Source organism: Coturnix japonica, chromosome 1 (assembly GCF_001577835.2).
Source record: "Coturnix japonica isolate 7356 chromosome 1, Coturnix japonica 2.1, whole genome shotgun sequence".
Lineage (NCBI taxonomy): Eukaryota > Metazoa > Chordata > Aves > Galliformes > Phasianidae > Coturnix > Coturnix japonica.
Genome location: NC_029516.1, coordinates 92,866,816 through 92,872,815, shown reverse-complemented (window position 1 = coordinate 92,872,815; position 6,000 = coordinate 92,866,816).

Sequence of the window (6,000 nt, the reverse complement as noted above, 5' to 3'; positions counted from 1 at the left end):
GAATTTTGAACCTCTGATTTTGAACCAAACTTTAGCTTCTGATTGACTATGCCATTCCAAAACAACAACATTGAGAGCTTTCATTACTACACCTCATTCTGCAAATGATGAATCAAAAGGATTTGTCTCTGTCTCCTTACTGTCTTGCAATTTTTCAGGGATATAAAAAAAAAAAAAAGGATTAGTTCTGGACAACTGCTAATAAAATGTAGTGGAGTAGTTTTTGAGCTTGAATAGAAGCTTTCTTGGAATATTCTACACTTGTAAAAAAAATTTAAAAAATTGTTGATCAATGACTGTTGCAATAGCTCTGTTAATCAAATTTACATGTACTTTAATGTTACATATTATGTGCAAATGTAAGATGAAAGTATTACAGCATCCAGCAGCAGAAATTTGACAGCATTAGGCATAGTCTTCACTGCTTGCTTATCTTTCCCATGAAATTAAGGTTTGTTGGGTTTTTTTTAAATAGTGTTATGTCTCCAAAAATCAATTTATTTTCCATTTCTCAACTTCCAGCCATAATCTAGCTCCTGCTAGCTGCATTATTTCTGATATAAACAAGGATACTGTTGGTCTTCTTGGCCACCTGGGCACACTGCTGGCTCATGTTCAGCCAGCTGTCAACCAGCACTCCCAGATTCTTTTCCTCTGTGCAGCTTTCCAGCCACTCTGCCTCAAATCTGTAGCAATGCATGAAGTTGTGATCAAAGTGCAGGACGCAGCAATTAGTTTTGTTGAAATTCACACAGTTGGCCTCAGCCCACTGATCCACCTTACCAATGGAGAATGTTGCAGGAGACAGAATCAAAGGCTTGCAAATTGGTATGTATTAGCAATTTAGTTGGCTGTCCCCAAGGTGAGACACATAGGCATGCAGCAAGTCAGACTTACTGCATAGAGGAGCTTGTAGAACAGCATAACTAGGTCCTTTACATGATAATGGGCATTTTCTCTAGTTATAATTCACAACAATTTTGATTGCTTTATTAGTATTTTTACATTGGTTCATAAACTATACTAGTCCCTTTTATATATTGCTCTCATACCTGTGTTATCACAGAATAAACAACAGAGTCATAGGATTAGTTGGAAGAAACCTAAAAAATCACCCAGTTACCATCACCCCAGCATGAGCAGAGACCTTCCACAACACCAGGCTGCTCAAACCCCCATTCTGGCCTTCAACAATTCCAGGGATGAGACATTCTCAATCCTATGGGCAATCTGTTCCAGTCCGTTACCACCCTAGAGGAAATAATTTCTTCCTTACATCTATTCTCTTTTAGTTTAAAACCATTATCACTGTCTTATCACTATATGTCAAGTTAAGGAGCCACTTCTCATCTTTCTTGTAGGTCCCCTACACCTATGTATGTGACCATGCATGCGGACACAGAGAAGAATACCCATACTCACACACATGGCATGTGTATATATACTCACAAATGCACATATGCACGTCCTTGTGTGAAGAAGCACATGGACACACATACTACATAACTTTTGAGGCCAGGTGGAATGGGGCTCTGTGCAGCCTGGCCTAGTGTTAAGTGTGGAGGTGATGGCCTTGCATGTGGCGGGTGATTTGGAGCTAGATGATCCCTGAGGTCCCTTTCAACACAAGCCATTCTGTGATTCTATGATTCTATGGAAGTATTTCCTTTGTCACTGAATGATGTTTTACCTCTGCTACTGTACTAGATATTTTTGAGAACCAAATGCTGGAGAGAATTTTTTCCAGTTCTGTAATGAATTGGCATTCAAATTTAAGTTTGTACTAAGCATGCTGAACTTCTTCAAAACCTTTTTCTGAGAGAAGAGTCATTATTGATGCTGTTACTGTAAGAGGAAAAGGCGATACCACAGGCTTGGAACAGAGTTTTGATGTGATATCTGTAAACTACATGCCTCAGCAAAACCAGACAGAAGTGCTCAACTGTTTCTCTGATAACACTGTTATGTCCAGAATCAACATGGAAATGAGTCAGTTTAATGGTTTGAGAAATAGCAAGGCTATTTCTACCCATGAACCTATAGAGCAGTGCATCTGTCTTAACAAAATTTGATTGAAGACATATGCCAAAGTATAACAAAAACCATGCGTATTTGTATTAAATTCTAGTCATATTTATTTTTAATTATGTAGGACAGAGTATATTTTGAAACATTTCCTGAGACACTGGGGAAATGCAAAATAAATAAGTAAATAAATAAATAAATAAATAAAATAAGATGAAGCATATTTGCAGAGGTAAATGTGACATATGCTGCTGGTTTTCCCAGCTTTGTAAATAGATGCACAGAGAGCTAAACGATAAGAATTTTAGATGACCATTTGGCAGGTAGCTAAGAGTGGTGAGAGGAACTGAGGAAAAATGCTGGAGAGCACTCTAACAAGCCTTGTATATTAACAAGTAATGAACTCCTGTTTTGGAATGCCAAAAGTATTTCAGAAGAAAAATGAAAAGCTGTTTAAAGAGAAACATACTAATAGTTTGTTTTATAAAAACACATATTCATCTCTATGTAGTTTATCAAGGTATGTGGGAAGGTAAGCATATGCATTTCTGGTTGTTTTTTGTTTTTTTCTTTCATATATTATTCAATATTAATGGTAGTATAGGGCCATACTTTCAAAGACATAGCAAAATTTTTAAGTATGTGGTGGAAATTTCTTCCTCCCACTGGGAAAACTATGATTCAAAGAGAGTTACAGAACACCTTCAGTCTGAACTCACGGACAAACCTCTTCCAGGAAAATCCTGCCCCCAATGTGTCACACATTTTTTTGATGGTGTTTTAACTATTTCAGAATGGTAGAAGGGATTCTTCAAGTGCACAGGAACCGCATTTTGGAGATGAAAGAAGGAATCCTGAAAATTCCTGCACTGTTCTCAGGCCTCTCCTGCAGTGGATTGTCTGGTGATTTTATACTCACCTTAGAAACACTCTCTATGGAATATATTGACTGTGCTGTTGTCATAGCACCAGTTCATTTACTTGTCCTGCTGGAGTAGAGTCAAGACTAAGCGTCACCCTGCTGGACAAAGCATTCTCTCCAGGCATGTTTCTTTTCAGAGCTTTGATGGTGAGACAGGAAAAACTTCAGAAGGAAGAGCTGTTTCTATGCTCCTCATTCTTCTCTAACACTACAAGGCTAGAATAGAAATGTGTACGAGGTGTCTGTCTGCCTTAGACTAGAGCCAGTCTTCTGCTCTGTTACAGTATTCTGAGGCTTATTCTCATGACTTGCCAGTGTCACAAGTCAAAAGCAGAATTGTGAAGACCTTCATATTAAAGGCATTACTGACTTTCCTTGGCTCTTCCTCCTCCTTTGTCATTCCTTCCACTTAAGTTTCTATTTTAAAGAGGCTTTTTCCTTCTTATTTTTTGGTCTCTTGTGAATTTTATTACAATTAAATATAATCAAAAATTTAGTAATTCAAGTAATCAAAAAGTAAAGAGATTGAACAGAACCATGTAAATTATAATGCATTTTATATACACTGTATTTTTCTCTTGTGAGGTCTGCCCTACTCTTTTGTCCCTAGAAAGTGACTACATGTCTACATAGCTTGGGTATGGAAAAATTACCTTGATAACATTCTTCTCTGTGTGTAAAAATATGTCTTTCAAAATGAACATAAACTCTTTGTTATGGTTATGATGAGATAATCTTTATTTCAAATAAACAGAGAATACATACCTTCTTTGCTATTTGTAAAGGCTGCTTATTGAAAGTCATACTAAATCATTTGCAAAGTGCTAAGAAAATCCTCAATTAATAATGTCAATATAGAAGTAAAACTCTCATTTCCGTCAGACTGGGCCTTCACTCATAAGAATGTTTTCATTAGGTTTCACATTGTTTGCCAAGGGTATGTCATGTACTTTGTACCTCTTTTGCTTCCTCAGGAGCTGTTGAAATTCAGCATGCAGCTGGATGGATACATCTTGATTAAGGAAATTGTCTTCTGGAGGCTTTGTTTATTTGCTCAGCAATGTGCTTGAGCAGGAGGGCAAGTGAAAGGTCAGTGTCTTTGGAAACGCGGAAAGGAGCACAAAGTGCTAAATAGTCACCAGTGAAATGAAAGGCCAGATTAAGAGAGCATAAACTGTACATGCAACAGCACATCTATTTATCCCCTTAAAGTCATGTAACACGTCCCATCCATTCCCCCTCCCCACCCTTCCACCCCAACGATCCTTCCCCCTCCCAAGTAAAGAACAGTAAAAGGAGTTGTTGTGAATAGCTTTCCAGTTCAATTTTATTTAAATAAGGTGATTCTCTCCTTGATGGACTGTAAGTACATATATTGAAGGACGACCTCTTCAGGGGAACTCAGAAATTGAAATGAAGGTAAACAGGCAGAATTGGAAATGATATCAGTAGCTGTGCATCTATTTTTCACCTGTGCTCTTCAGGCGTGTGATGTGCAAATGTTCTCAGTCAATTGCCACTGAAGTTACTTGAAAGCTCATAACATTTAAAATTCCCTCTAGACTACTGAGCCCTAAAGTTTAAGGTGTCTTAAGGGCAAACACATCTGGCGATATGGTCTAAGAGAGGAAAATGAGGCTTTTTGTATATGGTAAATCTACAAGATTCTTGAATCTATGCCTGATGAGTGCTAAATAAGTCATTAACTTTGTGGCACAAAGTTTTTCAAGGCTAAAACTTGTGTGCTTTGTTAAATGGATGAACCACTGTGTATTTCAGGGCTATCCTAATTAACAACAATGCTAGAAACATTTTACCAGGACACTTTGTTTTTCACTGAATGGTCATTTGAGTCTTTCAGCCACATGGCTTCTAACACGTACACATGTCTAGCCTCATCTTCCTTCATTATCCAGTCTGTCAGAGAAACTTTATCCCACTAGCTATGAAAAAAGGACACACAACATCTACTGTATGTTATTGTTGGCATCCTGAATTGGCATGTCTTCTACAATTAAACAGAAGTTCAGAAAGATTCCCAGTTCAGTGCTTTTTGTAAAGACTTTAACACTGGGAAAGAGAAAAAGAGTGCTCAAGAGAAAGAGAATATCAATGGTCATGTATTACCTAGTACATGTACACACAAAAAATATTGATGGGAAGAGAACATTTCATGTGGAAATAAGAAGCAGAAAGAAAATATAATACAGAAAAACAATATAGCAAAATTTGATTTGCTTTTAGTGAAGTGTAAGGTAATGAAGGAACAAATCTTGTGTTTGAATTTAAAATGAGAAGGCAGCAAACAAGAATAACAGAACTTTCTGAGTGGATTTTCTTTAATCATATTTACGTAATAATAATAGCTTGCTAACTGCTTGTTAGATTTTCTCATCTCTCAAAAAGGTGAAACTTTAGTAGAAATTCACATTGTTAAAAAGCCATGTTTTAAAAAAGGCCTGAGACATTCTTCCTTTTCCATTTATCATGTACCTTTTTATCTCTGTCACTATAAATATAAATATATACATGTAAAGTTATTAAGACTACATCAAATGCATTTCCAAAGCTGAAATTATAGATTTTTAAATACTTTTTTTAAATCATGAGTTTTGGAACTCTGAAATTGGTCATTATTTAACGGTTGTTTTTTTTTTGTTTGTTTGTTTGTTTGTTAAATCAATCAGACTTTTAAAAGCTTCATTGAATGGAATCCAACAGTGAAAAATGGTACCCAAAAACCTTTCCAGTACTGACAGCTTTTAAATTTTCTTTATTTTTAAGTATATCTGGATATAAGCAGGCTTTGAAACATGTACATGGTTAACCAGTACACAGTTAACAAAAACAAGGTCATTGAAATCTGTACCTTCAAATCCAAAGACAGAGCTAGGGTTCTTGAATCACGGCAGAGCTAGTCCCATCTACATCCTACATGACAAGCTGTCTATATTTTTAATCTTAGTAATTTTAAATTTCAGAGTCTCTCATTGTCTCTTGGTTTCCAAATCACCATAATTTATGTGCAGGTAACAGATATTTCAAAAGGGAAA